Here is a 21,899-nt window from a genome sequence, read left to right as displayed (position 1 = left end):
TCATTTACTTTTACAAACATTTTGGAGGTGTAGGGAATTTCTCTAGTATTTTAAAGAATGGTAAAAAAGCAAAGAAAAGGAGTTCCCATTAGTTCATTTAATGTCTTGTGTCTTATGAACACTGGATTCCTCATCTTGTTCTCCCTTTGAAAGATTATAATTTCATACCTGTTTACAGACAGCACAGCTTGGAAAAGTTACTTTTTTGAACTTTAACACCTGGAAACTGGTCATGATGGCTGCAGTTAGTCCACAACCATTAGTTTCCAAATTCATGGTGACCCTGTTTTGATAAAAGTTGTTCAGGGGGACTTAGCTTTTGTTTTGCACTAAGGCTGAGAGACTGTGCTTTGCACAAGGTCACTCAAATGGCTTCCATAACTGAGTGGGAATTTCAACCCTAGAGTCCTATTTGATACTGTAACCATAGTAAACTTAATAATAATAAACTTTATTTATATCCTGCCCATCTCCCCAGAGCAGTGGTTCCCAACCTTTTTTTGACCAGGGACCACTTGACCAAGGACCACTTTGACCAGGGACCATTCGTTAAAATTAGTACCAAAAAGGTTACAAATCAGTTTTTGGTCAACTTTAGATTCAGTTTGGGGTGCTGATTCAGAAAATTGCATTGGATAGATCGCATCAGCTCTAGTTTCTGATACAGAACATATGCCATGGTCATTGACAGGGAAGGAGTGGCAGGCGGCATGGAAGTAGTGGAAATAAAGTAAAATAAAGCAGAAGGAGGCTTGCAGACCAGATTTTCTGTGGCTCACAGATTGAGAACCCCAGAAGGACCATCAGACCACACCAACTTTTATGGCAAGTTGATCACTACCTTAAAAGAGCTGCACACTAGCAACAGCAGGTGACGCAATATATAAGGTTCAGGACTTGCCACAGTGCCACTTGTGGTATCTATGTCATTGGATTGTTGTCTCTGTTCTGTGTTGTAGTCTGAACTTTAAATGAGTAGTGGTGGTGGTTGTTTTTGTTATGTACTATTAAGTCATTTTCACTTTATGGCAACCATAAGGAAAAGTTATCCATGTTTTTTGGAGGGTGGGGGAGGCTGAGAGTGTGCAACATACCCATAGTCAACCAGTCAGTTTCCATGGCCAAATAGGGAATTGAACTCTGGTCTCCAGAGCTGTAATTTAAAACTCAAACCACTACACCACACTGCATCTTTCAATGAGCTATTCTAGGTACTAAGCCAATGTGGGAATAAGGAGTAGCACCATGGATAGCTCTTGTTAACGTCAATTTGAAACCCAGAACAGATTCCCACTGCAATATCATTTGCATATCTTCCCTTCAATTGTACAGCTTGAAATTCCCTCTTCCTCCCTCTAATAACACTTTGTACACCTGAATTGGAGGGTGGCAGTCAAGGAAGGTTTATGTCAACATAGGTTTATTTTGAAGAGTTATTAAGAAGGCAGAAGCTGCATTGAATCTGTTCATTTGCATTTTATCTGGATGATTTGTTTTGCAATTGCATTGTACAGTTTTGCTCCTTGTTGTTCCTCCTTTCATATGGGTGTGTGCCCATACATTTTAGATTATACACCATTGGCAGGGCCCATTGTTTTTGTTTGTTTTATTGCAAAGTGCCACATTCAGTTAATGGTGCAATATAAATAAGATGGTGATTATTTTTATTGGATTCAAAAAGGACTAAGTTGAGGGTAGAGACCATCACATTATGCAACTACATTATGGACATTATCCCACCCACCCCCCCCTTTTTCCCAGAATAAAATGCATGGGAACTACACTCACTCATGTGATAAATCTGAAAATGGATAATTCTGGGAGAAAAGGCAGGAAAGAAGAACGTGTGATGGGATCTGAGAAACAATATGATTTGCTTTCTAATGCAACAGGACATAACTCCATGGACATATAATCCCCCGCAGGCCTGATGGGATAACGTCCTATTCAAGTTAACATCACCCTGAAATGTATATAGTGCAATTATAACCTGAAACAGTCTCAGATTATTTTGTTGGTTTATGTGATTTTAAATAAGTTGTTTTAAGGTTTGATATGTTTTTAATGGTTGTTTTAATGTATATGTATATCAAATTGCTGCCTATATACCTATATATGTAAGCCGCCTTGAGTCTTCTATGGGGTGAGAAGGACTGGGTATAATTATGGTAAATAAATAAATAATAGCTTGAAAATAAATGTGTTTTTTTATTTCAGTGCAAATCAGCACAGAATATTCAGTGCTGTAACCAATCTAGACATGGGAAAACACTTATTGTTTTCCAGAGATGGTCCACCTACATTTCCCATCATCCTTATCCAACAAAATCTCCCATCACCCTCTGAATTTAGTCAAGCTGGCCAAAGAGATGGGAACTGGCATGATTTTAAAATATGTCCCCATATTTTATGAAGATTGTAAGCTTTAAAAACCCATTTCCTATAATGTTGGACTACAGTTACCCTGGCGGCACTGAGCTTTTCAACCACTGAGCTGCTGAACTTGCTGACCAAAAGATTGGCAGTTTGAATCCAGGAGTAGGGTGAGCTCCCACTGTTAGGCCCAGCTTCTGCCAACCTAGCAGTTTGAAAACATGCAAATGTGAGTAGATCAATAGGTACTGCTTCTGCAATAGGTAATCCATGCAGTCATGCTGGCCACATGAACTTGGAGGTATCTACGGCTTAGAAATGGAGATGAGCACCACCTCCCAGAGTTGAAACACAACTAGACTTATTTATTTATTTATTTATTTACTTTATTTATATACCGCTTTACTCAGCCCTCAGGCGACTCAAAACGGTGAACAAATATCAATACAAAACATCACGAGACAAGTATAGGGCAATTAAAAACAATTGTAACATAAATCATTAAACATCCATATATCAATCATTAGCGCCTCAACAGTAAAATCAGAATCCAGTCTCATCATCCATTATTCCGTATTCCTATGTTCAATTACACTGTTTAATCAAATGCTTGTTCGAACAGCCAGGTCTTCACTTTCCTCCGAAACGCCAGCAGGGAGGGAGCTGATCTGATATCTGCAGACAGGGCGTTCCACAGCCGAGGGGCCACCACTGAGAAGGCCCTGTCTCTCGTCCCCACCAAGTCAGGGCAAACCTTTACCTTTACCTTTACATTTCCCACTATCCTGCAAGCTGACTGGCTGTGTGAGATTTGGGGAGTTTTACTCCAACATACCTGCAGGTCACCGACTGGGATGGATGTATTCCTTTATGTCACCTGTCAGATGATGGTGACATCCATGAATTTCATAGAGTTTTCTTAGCCAAAGAATACTCAGAAGTGGTTTTGCCAGTTCCTTTCTCTGGAATAAAGCCAATTTTTCTGGTCTGTGTTGGCAGTCCCTGACCCTGTTTATCTTCCAAGAGCATCCAGTGTAAAACTAGTAGACTACCTTGTGTGGTGGGAAAGTGGAAAGCTGTATGGCCAACACAGATCAGCTTCTCATATGCAGTGCCTGAGGCAGTTGTCTCGCAGAGTCTAATGGCTGGGCCAGCCTTGGATGAAGGATTTCATTTCAGGAAACTAAACCGATTGCCTGCTGATTGCTGCCAATCTAGCTGCTGTTTGGGCCATAGGAGATGAATTAAAACTTGGTAGCCACAAATCAAAGGCAGGTAACCTGCATTATTTCCACCTTGTCCCACATTTGCCCCTCTTTTCACACTTCATATTTCTTCCTTTTATTGTGCAAATGGCCAGATTCTTTTTAAAGTGGTCTCTTGGGAAAGTAAAAAAAAGGCAGCTGTCAAATCTAACTACATTGGAAATAACTGAAGGGGGGTTAGGCAGAAGGAGGGAGAGAATATTGTGACCAAATAATGCTATTCTTTCATATGTCTGCCACAGTTATGCTCTTAATAGGACTTCTAAATTTAATTCTGGAAGCCATAAAGACAGTCATGATAATTGTTCTATCTTTCAATTTTCAGTATAAATCAGAGAAAGCACGGGTTTCTTGTTGCTGTGTGCTTCCAAATCACGTCCTGAGCTAAGAGATCATCAGGTAACATTTTATTCATTAACACATTTTCCAAAATTAATTGCACAAAGCAGGACAGAGAAGCAAGCCTGATGATGGCAATGACAAATGTGTCCCAGGAAGATGTGAGTTCTTGCTCCCCAACCACTGCTCCTGCTAAGTGTTTACTCAAAATATGAAATGGCCTGTCAGTGAAGTGATGGAGTACTATTACTAACCAATGTCACTGAGACACTGAACTTTATTCAAATAAAATCTACCTCTGATGGGAAATGTAGCAGTTGGGCTTTAATACAGCCAGTTGGACACTGCTGCATCTGAAGCTGTTGGAGGTTTATTTTGAGGGCCCTTCCCCACAGCCAGAATATCAAGGTAGATAATCCACAATATCTGTTTTGAACTGGATTATCTGAGTCCACACTGCCATATAATCCAGCTCAATGTGGGATTTTATACAGCTCTGTGGAAGGGGTCTGAATCTATTTGAGATCCTGAGGATTCCCACTGCTTCATAAAAGAAGTAATAGTCAAAGCAAAGAAGATAAGGGGAAGGAGAGAGAGAAGGAAAAAAACCCAAATGTATCTTCCTCCAGTTTCAGGATGTTGTGATGTGGGAAAACATAACACAAAACACTATCCAAACAAACCAAGATTGCAACAGAGATTCAAAATACCCAATGAATGATAAGAGAGAAACATTCTGGTGGGAAATTCCTCAATTTTTCAAAAAGCCATTGAGGAAGTTGATGTAAGGACATGTTTATATTATGATGTCATTGAAAGCTGCAGTTATATTTATCTTTTATTGTTCAAATTACACATTGTTATAAGGCTAGCTAGTGACATTGAGCCAAACCGGTGGGTCCAAGCACCTAAACAAGTTTCACAGCAAATTCAGGTTGATTAGAAATGGCTAAAACAAGTGTTTTATAAATAGCCCTGTGTAAATGAGGACTAAAATGAAGATTGGCTCAAGTCTAGGAAACCACATACTCCTAAATTGTCCCAATTTGGTGGACACAGCACTGATTTAAACATTTGTCCTTTTCAGTTCAACTGGTGAGATTTCTTTGATTGGGAACATTGAGTTGTAGCTTTTCTTCTCGCCAGGCACAGATTCTCAGTGCCTTTCATCTGGGTCTCGTTATCCACCTATTGGATCTCAACATCCACGGTTCATGTCTCACTATCCACGGTCCGGATCTCACAATCCGCAACTGTTCTAAATTGCTCAATTTCACTGCTTTACTACATACATACTGCTGCAACCCAACTGTGAGTTATTATATCTTCACACAAAACTGTGAGGTAGGTAAAAAAAGATAATGAATGACTAACCCAAAGTTGCCTAACATGTTGGGAAGTAAGTATGACCAGAAAACTCCCAGAAGGACTCTGGTTGTGGCACATTCCTACCTCACCTTACCATGATTTCCTCATTGGAAAATCCTCTTGCTCTGTTTTATGGACAGGTTAGAGGAACTGCAGTCAGACCAGTTGAACAGAAAACTCCCAACCACATTGTGATCAAGGTTCAAAAGTACTGTAACTACCCTCCAAGCAACAAGATAGATGGTGACTTCCTTGTTTGTCTCTTTTGCTGCAAAAAAAAAAAAAATACTGCTAGAGGGTATGAGAGCTGGGAAATGTTTCCTTTGGGGATGCAATGAGGGTTTGCTAGTCAGCATAGAGTAGTTTTTAATACTAATGATCTTTAATGCTGTTTTAATATTTTATTTTGTATACTTTAAATTGTATTGTAATGCTTTCAAAGTTCGTCGCTTTGAGTTTCCTTATGGAGATAAAAAGTAGGATCTAAATATTATTATTATTAATAATAATAATAATAATAATAATAATAATAATGGCTGGAGGATTATGGAAGGTGTAGTCCATAAAGTAACAGCAACCATGGTTTTGAAAAAAAAGTGGGAATCAACTGTCCATCTGATGGTAGCAATAGTTGGCACCTCAGTTGCTACTATCAGACAAAATAGGGAGAACCTTGTTGTGTGAACCAGGATAGTAATCTGGTTATGAGAGGATTCACCTGTCCAAGCACACCTTCCTTCTCATTCTGAATAATGAATTTTGTGGGACAAGGATTCACAGCTAGCTTCACACCCTTATTGTTCCAGAGGATTCATTTTATTGACAGTTTTGGTGCATCAATTTCAGAAGCTTCTCGGTTACTTTTTTTTTAGACAATAGTTCATCAGTATAATAAAGCAATTTCAGTTTTTTATTGTAGGAGATAAACGTTTTCCAACATATTTACATACATATATTGCTATCCAATGTTCCATTAAACAGAGGATCATATAACCTTACAATTGTCATGGAGGGCTTGGATGACACGCAAACTGGGCACCTAAACCTTCATTTTGTCTATCCAATCGGTTGTAATGATACAATTACAACATACAACACTGTAGCTTTGTGTTTTCTTGGGCAACAAATAGCCCAGAATTAAAGCATAACAGGAAAATACACCCACCTACAGCCCACAGCATAGAAAACAAGAAGTCAAGCAGACAAACAATATCAGAGTGTTACTCAGTTTGAAAGCTAAGTACAAAGGGGGAAGTACGCAGAGGAAACTAGGGCATTTTAAAACTGGGAAAGTGGGACAACAGCAAAAACTGGGAAAGTGGGACAACAGCAAATTAGTCAGTCTTGCTGCCAGAACCAAGCAGGTTAAGTTTATGGAGAAGTAATACAAACCAGCTAAAAGTTACTGAACCTCCCTTCCAATTGGGAGTTCTGGAAAAGGAGGTGCTACCCGATTGGCTCTTTAAACTCCAAAACCTAATAACTGAGTTTTTCTGTACAGGAACTACCTTTAAGTCAGGTTGCCAGGTAGTTGCAGCTTGATTTATCTTTTCATGTTAAGAATGAAGCAGAAAACATGATTGTCATAGAGTGCTGGGCCTTTCTTTCCTTTCTCCACATCCAGTGTCCTGCCCCCAATGCAAGCAGTATTTTAATATTCTCTGATAGCAGGAAGGGAAGAGTAATTGCAGAACCAGAAACACATAGCAGTTGTACCATCTTTCAACTCTGAGACTTCGATCCAATTATCACTCACAACTAGAGTAAACAAACTCAATCTGTGAAATTGACATAATGATTAACTATATATATATATCTCCATTGATTCACTGGACCTACTGATATTAGAACTATGGTAATAATTGGATTTACAACCAGTTAAAGGTAAAGGTCTCTGTGTTGAAAGTTGGCAAATGATGGGGAAATCACTTTCTGCAAATGCAGATCCGCAGCCTAGATAACAGGCCTGTAACTCTTGTTCTTCTTTGACTTTGAGTTGATTCCAACTTATGATACATCTCTCATAGGATTTTTTTTTTTGTGAATAGAGGTTTGCCTTTTCTTCCTGAAGGTGTGTGACCTACCCAAAGTCACTCAGTGAGTTTCTATGATGAGGAGGGGATTTGAACCCTGTTCTTTCTAATCTAATATCCAAACCACTGCATCATCCTGGATATCACCTTTAATTACATTGGTCCAATAGCAAACATGGCTGTTTTACACCTTCTGGTGTTCTGCTGCATTCCCTTATATTCCTGTATGTAGAAGTAAGAGGAATACAATAGCTCGCAGATGTAGGGTAGGGATGGGGACTGTGTAGTTCTTCAGAAATTATTGTGCTGCAATATCCGTTAGCCCTATCTAGCATGATAAATGAGAAAACAAACGAGAGGTGGGGCACTGTCAGGGCTCCACATTTGTATTTTCACTTTTGTAAATTGGATTACTGTATTCACAGATTAATTAATATGACTTCTCTCAAAGAAGTTAGAGGTGCTCCAATGTGGCTCTATAGCCCACCTCCAATGTCAATTGTCCATAGATTATGCTGGAGGCTCTAGATCTTTCTAGAGAAAACTTCTACCTACGAATCTCTAGGTCCACAAGCACAACTCATGGTCAACTTTTGGGCATGGAGTTTCATTGGAGGGCCTAGAAATTCCTTTAAAAAGGGTTCTTTCAAGTAAAATAAATAGTGACTATAAACATATTCACGTTATTTCCATTTTTGTATGCATCTTTCACTCCTAGGCTCCCCAAAAGTTGAGGGCCTACTGTAGAAGCAATATACTTTCTTGTGTTAGAATTCTGTATGATAATCTGGCTTGTGCTGGCAGGACATGTCAGAGGTTCGAATCCGGGGAGAATGCAGATGAGCTATCTCTGTCAGCTCCATCTCCCCATGTGGAGACATGAAAGAAGCCTCCCACAAGAATGATAAAACATCAAAACATCCGAATATCCTCTGGGCAACATCCTTGCAAATGGCAAATTCTCTCACACCAGAAGCAATTTGCAGTTTCTCAAGTTGTTCTGGACATGACCAAAATATTTTTGGTGAGGCTTCGAAGATGGCACTACTCTGAGAACAATGCCCTATATCCCAACTTCACCCTTTGCTGAAACAAAACGAAAAAAGATATCCTGATAAACAATAGGAAAGTATGCATTCCAATCCAAAACACTTAAGTGATGTGCTGGACCCATTTGTTTCTTGCCTTTTGGCACATTCACAAGGAAAATATCCGATTCACAAAGCAGTGTGATTATTTAACATCACCAGGTCAAGGAAAGGTTGTATCTGGTTCCCATGGCTGCCAAGGAAATGGAGTCCAAAAGAGGAAAAACTTGAACATCCTGGAATTCAAACTTTAATTGTGAACTGAACTTTTTTGTACACTCCCTTCCCTGGGTATATGTAATCCTTCATTTTAAAACGTGTTTTTAATTGTGACCTATCTAAGCCTACTTTGGGGTTCCAACAATAGAATACAGTGCCAGCCACAGATGCAGGAGAAACGTCAGGAGAGAATTCTACTGGAACATGGCCATACAGCCTGAAAAACTCACAGCAACACAGAGCCTTTAGTTTTATCATGAACCCTTGTTAAGACTTCAGTTGCAATCTATATACATGTCAATACACAAGTCAAATGTTGGAGAGGATGGTGCATACATAACTCTAGTGCAATGTGCCAAGCTCAAGGCACGGAGGACAAATGCAGCCAACCATGTCATTTATGTGCCCTTCAGATGCTGGACTACAACTCTTGCATTCCTCATCATTAGACATCATGACTAGAGCTGATGGGTGTTGTGATACAGTAACATCTGGAAGGCTGCAGTTTGTTCTATTTAGTCAGAAGAGTGAAGTTTGAATTTAGATACAAGACTTGTGGATATGATATCCTGTAACCCAACTTGTTTCCCCAACCACAGAGCCCTAAGTGCTGGTGGATTGCAATTCCCATTATCAAACAGTCAAAAGTAATGGGAGTTGTCATTCTAGGGACCCAAACTGGGTCAAAACTAAAAAAGCACTACTCACTATGTCCTAAAGAATTGTAGTTGGCCCTCCCCATCCTTGATTTTAATGGCTCTTTGAAGGCAACCATAAGGCAAATATGGCCTTCGGTGACAATGGGGTTGACACTCCTGCTCTAGTGCAAGGGCAGGTAAATCTGATGGATGAAGTTAAATTACTAGCACACTTTTTGTGTGCTCTTTTTGTCCTCATCCCATAAATGCCTGCCAAGAGAGTAAGCACTTGCTGAACATGTTTGATCAAGCAAATAAACATAGAGGCAGCTAGGCTAACAATTCAAGCCTGAAGCTTATGTGCTCTGCTCAAGAGTTCCTCTACTTTTGCGTTGCATTATTTGAGTTGTTTTTAACAACTTACTTCCAAACTCTCTTTCCTGTATGCTATTTTATCCTCCTTCTCACACTTGGGCTTTTGGTGGTCTGTTGTGTACAGCAGTGTTCACTTTAAAAACGTGTTTGTGCCTTCAAGTTGTCAGTCAACTTATGGTGACCTCATGAATTTCATAAAGTTTTCTTAGGCAAGGAATACAGTCAGAGGTAGTTTGTTACTGCCTTCCTCTGAAATATAGCCTCTAGTACCTGGCATTGGTTGGCAGTCTCCCACCCAAATACTGGGTCAGGCTTGGCTCTGCTTGGATCAGATAGAATCTGGTTATTTATTTATCTATCTATCGTGTCAGAAGCAAGTTGAGGGTACAATTAAAATACATTTAAAAACACAATTTTTAAAAAAAAAATAACTTGCCATTATGCTAAATGCCCTTTGACCAGAAGCTGGCCACTTGGAGTGCCTCTGGTGTGGCTGTGAAAAGGTCCTTCATTCATTGTGCATGGGGCAGGGCTCAGGTTGCATTGTAGTAGGTGATCTGTGGTTTGCTCTTCTCCACACTCGTATGTCATGGCCTCAACATTGGAGCCCCATTTCTATGGTTAGCTCTGCATCTCATGGTGCCAGAGTGCAGCCTGTTCAGCACCTTCCAGGTCGTGCACTCTTCTGCGTGCCCAGGAGGGAGTTTCTCATCTGGTCTCAGCCACTGATTGAGATGCAGACTTTTAGCCTGCCACTTTTGGATTCTTGCTTGCTGAGGTGTTCCTGCAAGTATCTTAGGAAGCTGTTTCTTGGTTTAAGGCAGGGGTCCTCAAACTAAGGCCCAGGGGCCGGATACAGCCCTTTAAGGTCATTTACCCGGCCCTCGCTCAGGGTCAACCTACGTCTGAAATGACTTGAAAGCACACAACAACAACAACAATCCTATCTCATCAGCCAAAAGTAGGTTGACACTTCCCATTGAAATACTAATAAGTTTATTGTTAAATTTATTTTTCATTTTAATTATTACATTGTTTTAAGTGTTTGGGTTTTTTGCACAATAAATAAGATATGTGCAGTGTGCACAGGAATTCATTCATTTTTTAAAAAATTATAATCCGGCCCTCCAATAGTTTGAGAAACTGTGACCTGGCCCTCTGTTTAAAAAGTTTGAGGACCCCTGGTTTAAGGCATTGGTATGCTGGCTGGTATTTGAACAGAGAACAGACCAAAGATGCCTGGTGCTTTTAGAGTATTGAGGATATGCTTAGCCAATCTGGTGTAATAAAGCAAAGAAGAAAGAATAAATAAATCAAGGCCAATCTGATTTTCTTGCTTGCTTTGTGTGCTAGTATTCCAACATTTACCAGCTATAGTTAACACAAAATTAAAGAATATTTCATGTTCTCTGAGTACTTGTTCTCTAATTCCAAAGCGAAGCTCAGTTCCCCACTCTTTCATATAAAACTCCACTCTGGGTTATATGTTTTCAAATTCAACAGCCTCATTTAAATGCTGAAAATCATTTTGTTGTTGCTGTTTTTGTTGGGAATGCAAACCTCACAGGCAGCTCCTTCTGTCATCTGCATTCTGTCCACTCTTGATTAGAAGTATGCAAATGGCCCTATTTTAAATCTGTGAAATGCTAGCAAATCATATTTGTGTGTGTATCAAAAACAAACCATTTTACTCCCATTAAAACATTCATTCCTCACCCTATGTATACGGTGCAAGTCTCCTGGTTCAAATTACACAGAGATTTATTTGTTTTTGCTTTGTCCCAGCTATAACAATGATAATTCTGCCTTGGGCAGTCTTCTGCTTCTTTCAATGTTTTCTTTCTGTGCCTGACTTGACTTCTGAGAACTTCCTCTTTAGGAAATCCTGTTTGGATGGGGATGGGTCTGTTTTTGCTACCAGGTGTGAGACTTTGTGAACGCCTATATGTTAATCAACAAAGTTAAAAATTGGTTTTAAAAATGTACCAATTTTTAGACTTTGTGAACAACAACAAAACACTGAAATAGTATCATTTCAGCACTAAACATTGTGGCTTCTGTATCCAAATATCACCTCCTAGTTGCTGTTCCGATATTATCCTAGAGTGCATTTACACTATAGAATAAATACAGTTTGACACCACTTTAACTGTCATTGCTCAGTGTTATGGAATCATAAGAGTTTTAGTTTTGCAAAGTCTTTAGTCTTTCAGGCCAAGTAAAACTAGCGCTTCACCAAACCACAGCTCCCACTATTGCATAGTGTTGGGCCATGGCAATTAAACGGATGTCAAACTGTAGTCATTCTACAGTGTAGTTGCATCCCAAGTTATAGCTTGATTGAGTTTATCTAGACTGACGCCCCTTCTGCACTGCCATATAATCTAGATTATTTTATATTAAACTGGATTATACAGCAATGTAGACTCATATAATCCAGTTGAAAGCCGATAATATGGATTATCTGCTTTAATAATCTGGATTATATGGCCATGTAGAAGGGGCCTGAGACAGATGCACAGACTTGGGTGCTTCTATGATGGAGTGTCATGAAGTGTCATTCAAAAGAAGAAACTGCACTGCAGAATTAATGCATTTTGATGCTACTTTAACTACTCTGGTTCAATGGTATGGTATCATTAGGGTGCCATTGTACAATGTTTTTGTAGTTTGGTGCCTCACCAAAACAAAAAATCTTAGGGTTCCACAGCATGGAGCCATGTCAGTTAAAGCAGTGTCAAGCTGCATTAATTCTACAATGTAGATACACCATGCCATCTAGCCAGGGTTTATGGGCTTGAGTAGGTGTCTGAATGCCAGCTCCGTTCTGAATCTGATGTCTAACCATCTATCTGGTCAAAGAGGGGTCAGGGCAGAACTAATGCTGGCCAGGCAAATCAAAGTACAGGACTTGTTTCTTCCATGTAAATTTATCACTCACCTTGGGGGAGTGCCTTTACCATGCTTTTGTTTGATCTTGCCTAATAGCTAGACAAAAACCAGACTCTTCCTGAAATCTCAGGATAGTTTGTGTGGGAGTAGGAAGTTTTGGAGGCAACTTGGCCCTTGGCCATCAAGCTTGCCTGATAAGACAGATGGCAAACAAAAATAATCATTTCTCCCTCTTATCTACATAAGTGAGAACTTATAGAGGTTGTGCAGGATTCCTTCAGCTGAATTGTGCAGGATTCCTCCAGCTTAATCAAGTTATTTTTTAAGCACTATAATTATCGCAATCCTAACTAGCAGGTCCATGCTTGTTGTGAGATTCTAGCAGTGATTACTTTTCAAAGTTTGTTTTACAAGCCCTGGAAACTAGACAAATAGAGAAATCTCCCTTCTAAAGATTTTCAGTCACGTGTGAGTCTACCCAACCCAGACAATACTAGAAGGGAAATGGACAGGCTATTGATCCCACCAGGCTGTGCATGTCTAATTATGGTGCATCTGCACTACACAATTAATGCAGTTGGATTCCCCATTTAATTGCCATGACTGAATATGATGGAATCCCAGTAGTTGTAGTTTGGTGAGTTACCAGCACTCTTTGGCAGAGAATGCTAAAGAAAAACTACACATCCAAGAACTCCATACCATTTATTTATCATGTAAAAGCGAATTGACAATACAGTTGTAATGTATAGAAAACCACATATATCCTGCAAGTTACATCTAGTGTAAGAGAATCAGCTGTCTATGAAGACATTGCCCAGAGGATGCCCAAATGTGTTACTATCCTGCAGGGAGGCTACTCTCATGTCCCCCTCCATACCACTGAGTCATAGCAATTTAAGTGGTGTCAAAGTGCATTAGTTCTATAATGTAGATGCACCCTAAGCAGCAGATATGGGATTTCAGCCAGTACTGAGACAATTTTTTAAAATAAAGAATATCACAAAATATATTCCATATTTTCCTTGGTAATTATGACAGTTCTTTACGTTTCTGTTCTTTTCTTTCCATCCCTGTTTTACTTTTGTTTCTAGTCAGTTTGCTTACTTCTTAGTCACATGGTTTCATTTTTATAGAAACAGGTTGGGAATTTATGAAATGGTGGGAATTTCTGAAAAGACCTTGGTCTTTGTCTACACTGCAAGATTGGAAAGGAGGGAAGACCGCACTGGTGAGAGCCAGTGTGGTTTAGCGGTTTGAGAATTGGACAGGATGCTGGTAGACCAGTGTTGACCTTGGGCAAGTTGCATACTCTCAGCTTCAGAGGAAGAAAGAGCAGTTTGCTTGGACCAAATCCTAGAAAGAAAACTTCATGATAGGTTTGCTTTAGGATTAGAAATTACATGAAGGCACAAAACACGAACAATTGCAGCAAAACTAGCTATGAGAGCACATATGTTCTTCATTTCTTTCCCACTGGTAAAATTAATAGGATGGACACTTACACATCACTGAATGAAAAAAAAATTACCTGAATATGAATAAAATTGTATGTGCAGATTTACCTGTATAGACTAATTTCATTATTTATTTATAGCAGGGGTCTTCAAACTAAGGTCCGGGGGCCGGATGCGGCCCTCCAAGGTCATTTACTCAGCTCTCGCTCAGGGTCAACCTAAGTCTGTAATAACTTAAAAGCACACAACAACAACAATCCAAAAGTAGGCCCACACTTCCCATTGAAATACTAATGTTTATATTTGTTAAAATTGTTCTTCATTTTAATTATTGTATTGTTTTTAAGTGTCTTTTGCACTACAAATAAGATATGTGCAGTGTGCATAGGAATTCATTCATGTTTTTTCAGATTATAATACGGCCCTCCAACAGTTTGAGGGACTGTGACCTGGCCCTCTCTTTAAAAAGTTTGAGGACCCCTGATTTATAGTATCAAAAACCAACAGAGGATACAGTTGTAATGTATTTAAACAACACAAAGTTTAAAAAAACTTGGCATTATACTAAATGCCCCTTGACCAGTAGCTGGCCACTTGGAGTGCCTCTTGTATTGCTATAAGAAGGTCCTCTATTGTGCATTTGGCAGGGCTCAGACCGCATTGCAATAGGTGGTCTGTGGCTTGCTCTTCTCCACACTCACATGTTGTGGACATCAGTATAGATGGAGCCCAAGGAATACCTAAGGAATGCCAAGGAAGGAAAAACGTGAGAGTAAAAAAATCCTTGTTTCTTCTAGAAAGAAAAAGCAACATTGCTAATATCTGGTGGTCTGTGGTTTGCTCTTCTCCGCACTCGCATGTCATGGACACCACTTTGTGGCCCCATTTCTTAAGGTTGGCTCTGCATCTCGTGGTGCCAGAGTGCAGTCTATTTAGCACCTTCCAAGTCGCCCAGTCTTCTGACTAACTTAATAATAGATATTATTTTATAATAATATAAACTGCAATACATGTAAATAAAATGGGAAGAATGTGATGAGATAATTATGTGGTGGTGCAATGGGTTAAATCCTTGTGCCAGCAGGACTGAAGACTGAGAGGCCATAGGTTCGAATCCGGGGAGAACATGGATGAGCTCCCTCTATCAGCTCCAGCTCCCCATGCGGGGACATGAGAGAAGCCTCCCACAAGGATAGTAAAACATCAAAACATCTGGGCGTCCCCTGGGCAACGTCCTTGCAGGCAGCCAATTCTCTCACACCAGAAGTGACTTGCCATTTCTCAAATTGCTCCTGACATGAAAAAAAATCTATGTGGCTCCTCTTCAGTCTACTGGAAGTAATTTGAAACAACTTCAACATTCATAGAGCCCTTATGGGTCTTTATCTTTAAATCAGACTGGGTCTTTAAATCGAGGGCGTTTTTGAAAAGAGGGTACTCTTTCTGTGACCTTTCAGATAGAGGACTATTGTCTATTAAAAAAAGACTCCCAATGACTCCTTGTGTTTGACATGTGAGTGGGAAGTTGACTGAAAAGACCACTCTGCAAGGAGGCTGGTTTTTATGGCCTACTCTTTTTTTCTGACATGATAGATACACTAATTGGAAGTGTGGGTAGAAGTTGTGTTTTGCTTTCAAGAAAAACTTCCAAATTCCTTGCTTGGAGAAAGTGATTTCAGACTGGCTGAAGGATAGACTTCCCTATTCTCCAGAACAACAGCAATTGTGCACACAGCAGGACCCCTGTATCTAAAGGGATACATTCCTGGGTTTCACGTGGATGCACAGAGTCCTGGATAATAACAAAACCTATTGAAATTAAGGACTTCTGACCCAAGAATACCATAGGTCATGTTTAAGGACCTATAAGATGCCTAGGGATTATTTATTTTGTCAGATCTGGATAAATGAAACCACAGATACTGGTCCTGTGGATACAGAGTAATGCTGTATGTTGTTTAATGTCCCACCCATTGCATATTATTTGGAAAGGCCATACATCAGGATAAGGAATTCAATCTCTGCTTTCATTATCAGACAGGCTGCACCTCTAGTTCTCCTTAGTTGGAGGAAATCAGAAATATTGCATTTCAGATAAGGATAGAATCAATATTCATGCTTCAGTGTTCTTGACTGCTATAAATGCTCTTTCCTCCTTACCAGATACTGCCCCCAGCTTTGCAAATGATTGATGATCCTCACATCCCGCTCCTTACATACCTCTGGCAAAGCATGTTAGGCAAGAGTTTGTTTTGCACAGAAATTGTAATCCACTTCTATGCAGAAACTGATATGAGTGTAGTATGAATGCAGTTTGACACTCATTTAACTCGCATGGCTTGGAGTTGTAGTTTTACAAGGTCTTTAATGTTCCCTGCCAAAGAATGCTGGTGCCTTTCCAAACTACAAATATCAGGTTTCCAAAGCATTGGGCCATGGCAATTAAAATGGTGTCAAGTTGTATTCATTCTACAGCTGTGGTTCCCAATCTGTTGTCAGTGGATCGCCAGTGGTCTGCAAGAACCAAAATATGGTCCATGGCCTCATCGTTACTACACTGTTGCAACAAGAATGACTGGTCACATAGAATCAGAATCGGAAGAGACATCATGGGCCATCCAGTCCAACCCCATTCTGCCAAGAAGCAGGAATATTGCATTCAAATCATCCCTGACAGATGGCCGTCCAGCCTCTGTTTAAAAGCTTCCAAAGAAGGAGCCTCCATCACACTCCGGGGCAGAGAGTTCCACTGCTGAACAGCTCTCACAGTCAGGAAATTCTTCCTCATGTTCAGATGGAATCTCCTCTCTTGTAGTTTGAAGCCATTGTTTCGTATCCTAGTCTCCAGGGCAGCAGAAAATAAGCTTGCTCCCTCCTCCCTGTGGCTTCCTCTCACATATTTATACATGGCTATCATATCTCCTCTCAGCCTTCTCTTCTTCAGGCTAAACATGCCCAGCTCCTTAAGCCGCTCCTCATAGGGCTTGTTCTCCAGACCCTTGCTCATTTTAGTCGCCCTTCTCTGAACACATTCCAGCTTGTCAATATCTCTCTTGAATTGTGGTGCCCAAAATAAGCCTCATAATGCTGAGGCTTATTAAATATGGTTTTCTATGGGTGAGCAGATGGTGACTACTGGATGGCATATGTTCTGTATCAGAAACTAGAGCTGATGTGGTCTATCAAATTTTCTGAATCAGCACCCCAAATAACCAAACCAAATCTACAGTTGACCCTTTTGGTACTAATACTGGAGACTGGTCCCTGGTCAAAGTGGTCCTTCAAAGTTTGCAGGTTTCATGTTTGTGGATTTGATTAGTATGTTTTCTCTTGGAATCTCTAAGTCCTTCAGTGTGATAGTATGTCCAATGTATGAAGGAAGTTGACTACAGAGTCATGTTGGAGAACCTAGAGATTCTAAAAGAGGTGTTCTTTCAGGTTAAAAAGCCTTTTTTAATTCATGTTTTTTCCACTTTTGCAGGGATTCTGTTCCCTAACCCCAGGTAATATGGAGGGCTAGTTGTTTATCTAAATACTAGCTGTCCCCTGCCATGCGTTGCTGTGGCCCAGTCTCTATATATGTGTTTTGTGTGTATGTATATGTGTGTGTGTATACAGTATTTGTGTATGTGAGTATATATGTGGTTTTGCACATGCGTTCTAATGTATTTTTATTTTTTTGTCTTTTTAAGACTTTTCCACTGTGTTTTCCAGTGTTTTTAGGAGTGATGGTCACGTCTTCGCCTGACAGATATATGGTGTCCAAATTTGGTGTCAATTCACCCAGTGGTTTTTGAGTTATGTTAATCCCACAAACAAACATTACATTTTTATTTATATAGATTGACTGGTACGGTTTGTAAGAGTAACTTACAAATTGTAACATGATTGTTATCCAGCTCCAACTATGACCACATCAGGACCCCCATTAAATAGTTAACCCTTTGTAGCTTGGTGCACTGCCCTCACACAGGTGTAGCTGTTTTATATCTTATTATTTCACCATTGCCTTGTTATTTCTCTCTCTACCACACCTATGTTATCCACCACACCCTAACACATAATTGTTGAAGATATAATATCTTTGACTGAATTCTTGTTTCAGTTTCATAAACTACAATTTATGAACCTGGGAGTAACCCAAACAAATGGATTCAAATTACAAGAAAGACATCAGTGGAGATCAAGAAAGTTCGCAAACATAAAAAAAGAGCTATAGCAATTACTTACATTCAATCTGTAAGATTCCTCTAGCCAAAATGGGTAAAATGATAGTGAGAGGTATTTGATGATGAATTAGAGTACTTCAGAATTTGGTGACTCTCCTTCACTGGAGGCTTTTGAATAAAAGTTAGTCAACCACCTCTAACTGCTTTACCACAACTTTAGTTGTGGATTCTGACACTGAAAAGAAGTTAGACTACTGTCATGGTTGGAATCACTGGATTGTTGTAGGTTTTTCGGGCTGTATGGTCATGTTCTAGAAGCATTCTCTCCTGATGTTTCACCTGCATCTATGGCAGGCATCCTCGGAGGACCTCACAATCTCTGAGGATGCCTGCCATAGATGCAGGTGAAACATCAGGAGAGAATGCTTCTCGAACATGTCCATACAGCCCAAAAAACATACAACAACCCAGTTAGACTACTGTCTTACTATATGATAATATTTTTCTATCTCAGCTTGTATTAAGTTTCCAGTGACATCCATGTCAGGAAACCATGGTTTACATCACACACAAAAACAGGAAAATAAAAGAGAATGAAGGGGGAGGGAGGCTCCTAGCTTGAGAGAACACCTCTCCAGGAATCTCTATGTTCCCTAACATGAATCTCTAGTTAAATTTCACCGGAAGTTGACCATACAATCATTTTGGAGGACCTACAAATGCCCACAGAAGTGTTCTCCCTAGGAATCTCTCTCTGTTCCTGTGTGAGTCTATGCTGAACTTGCATAGAATCACACTGAAGGACCTAGAAAGTTGAAGAGACAATGTGTTAATCAAATCCACAAATAATCAAAGCAGCAAAAGTTAAATGCACAAATGTGGTGGAATACATTTAATAGTAGTACATCTTGATTTGTATTGCCATTATCAGTCTCTGTTTCGGTATTTCTGTTAGTTTTCTCCACTCTCTCAGAGTCCAAGCCAGAGTAAAAACCAAGCAACATAAGAAGAGATTGACTGAATCAGACCAAGGCCTATTTAGTCTAGCATCCTGTTCCCAGAAGAGAAGATCACAAGCAGGAAATGAGCATCATTGCACCTTTTGTGAATATCCAGACACAATCTAGTAGCCAGTTAGTAGGATGTTTCATATGTGTGAGCTGATTACCTTGATGTGTTTATTTAAGATGCTCTGAAACACAGTGTGAATACCACTGTAATTAACAATCCAGTTAGTGAGTAATAACTAGACATTTTAATAAGGTGGGGGAAAATAAATAATGTGGGAAAGTCCCAGAGGAGACCAAAAACGTGTGTCTGTGTATGTGTGTAGGAGGGCCCTGGCTATGGGGGTTGTAACAATGAATATAGCCTCTTCAGCACTGATTACTATCTCCCTGTGTTACTCTGCAAATCCCATCATTCCTTACCATTGCCTATGCCAGCAAGAGTCAATTAGAGTTGCAGACGCAGTCTCACAATGTTGGAAAGCCACATGTTCCTCATCCCAATCTAGAATATTTTAGGATATGAAGAATAGTTGATGGGAAACTAGAATCCAGCGAAAGAGGGTGGACATGGTTGTACTCTACAGCAGCCCTCTTCCACAACAAAAACAGTTCTGAAAAGCCTTTGAGAAACCTTCCACAGCCCATTTTAAAATAGCACTGAAGGGCGCAGCTAGGAAGGGAGAGGAAGATATTTCTAAAAGTTCATGTATTAGAACATGGGATTTTGCATTATAATGGACATCTTCCCAGATTTAGCAAGATCCAAAAGTGAGCAAGTAGCACCAAAAAACAAAATCAGCAGATGGCATTTTCAGTGGTTTTGGCCATTGGCAGCATTCGATTTTCAATGAGGCAGTCCAGAATCTCATTCCCTTGAATTGTGCTGAAACTCTCAAATTGATTGGTAAAGGCCTCATGGAATTTTATAAAATGGGATTGCTTTTAGGAACTGTATGGAAACTTCAGTGGCCAGTAGTTGGGAACATATTGCTCCCTTGAAGGAAGAGATCCATTGGTTCATTTCCAGGCACAATTCAAATAACTGGCTACCTCATTATAAAGAGCTAGAATTGGTGGCATACACCGATCTAGCCCCAGTCATCCATGGAGCTGGCTGGCTCTCATCAGACAATGACATGTTGGCTCCGTGGGTGAAGGAGGGCAGGACCGGCACGCTGCCACCACAGCAACATGGGAAGCTTCCCTTGGTGTTGGTATCTATGGGAGGAAGCTGCACACACCATACATGCTCATGCTTCCCCCCCATGTAATCACCGTCCCAGCAGGTGATGGGAGGTGAGGTGTGGGGTGCTGGATCCCCCTGCCTTGAGGTGAGCCACTGCCTCCTGCTGCTGGCTGCCTGATGAGGTCATTATAAAGCCCACTGCATCTTGGATCCAGACTATATTACAGAGTGTATATCTCTATACCAGTGGTTCTCAACCTGTGGGTCCCCAGAGGTTTTGGCCTTCAACTCTCAGAAATCCTAAAAGCTGGTAAACTAGCTGGGATCTCTGAGAGTTGTAGGCCAAAACACCTGGGGGCCCACAGGTAGAGAACCACTGCTCTGTACAAACCTATCTAAATCTTAACCTCCATGACAGGAAGATTTTCTTTTGGTCAAGCTCTATGAGGAGTGGTGTATGGAGCTGGGTATGTTTAGCCTGGAGAAAATAAAATTAAGAAGAGACATGAAAGCCATGCTTAAATATTTGAAAGGGTGTTCTTTTCTGCTTTTCCAGAGATAAGAACCTAGAGCGATGGGCTCAAATGACAGGAAAGCAGATTATATCCAAACATTTGGAAGAATGTCCTAGTTGTACAAATAGTCAACAGTGGAAGTCACTGCCTCGGAGCATGGTGGAGACCCCTTCTTTGGAGATATTTAAACAGAGGCTGGGTGGCCATCTGTCGGTGGATGCTTTGTGCTTTTCCTGCATGGCAGGAGTTGTACTGGATGGCCCTTGTGGTTTTGTCCAACTCTATGAGTCTATTCTATGATTCTAGAAGGCTAGACCAGACTGATCTCTGCTCCCTGTTCATAGGCAAATAAATAGCATTTTATTCAATCAGGAGGCTTGAAGATAAAAGAGAGCTGGTTGTGTCATCCTAAAGTGCACCACGTCACCACACCACAGACCTCTGTCACTCAAAGTGCCTCCCTGACTTTTAAGATCAGTAACTCTAGGCAATTGCAATGCAGAATTCCAGCCACTACTTTTAGCAAGGTCAGGCCCAGGTTTTGACCCTCAGGGAATGCCAGCTGCTACAGGGTATATTTCAGAGGAATGCAATGGCAAACCACTCCTGACTATAACTTGCTTCAGAAAATCCTGTGAAATTGATGTAGTCATCACAAGTCAACAGGTGCCTTGAAGACAATGCTATATTTTCTTATGGGGATGCACTGAATTGCATTCTCTCTGAATTTCTGTCTGAAAGAGTAGTTTTGAGCCACCTCATATGCTCTTTGTGTGAACTGGGAGGCTGAGGGAATTTTCAAAATGTAGAGAATGTGTTGCTGTGGCGTGCACATTTCACTTGCTCCATTTAACAAGGGGATTTTTAGGCAGTAGCAAAAGTTCTTTGTGAGTTCATGAGCCAAAGTTATTCTACCACAATCCACGAAGGCAGTGAATCACCCTTGAGAGCCACCTGGCTTGAAAATGCATG

This window comes from Anolis sagrei, chromosome 3, assembly GCF_037176765.1.
Source record: "Anolis sagrei isolate rAnoSag1 chromosome 3, rAnoSag1.mat, whole genome shotgun sequence".
Taxonomy (NCBI): Eukaryota; Metazoa; Chordata; class Lepidosauria; order Squamata; family Dactyloidae; genus Anolis; species Anolis sagrei.
The sequence above is the reverse complement of the archived record's forward strand: the minus strand, read 5'-3'. Positions refer to the sequence as shown.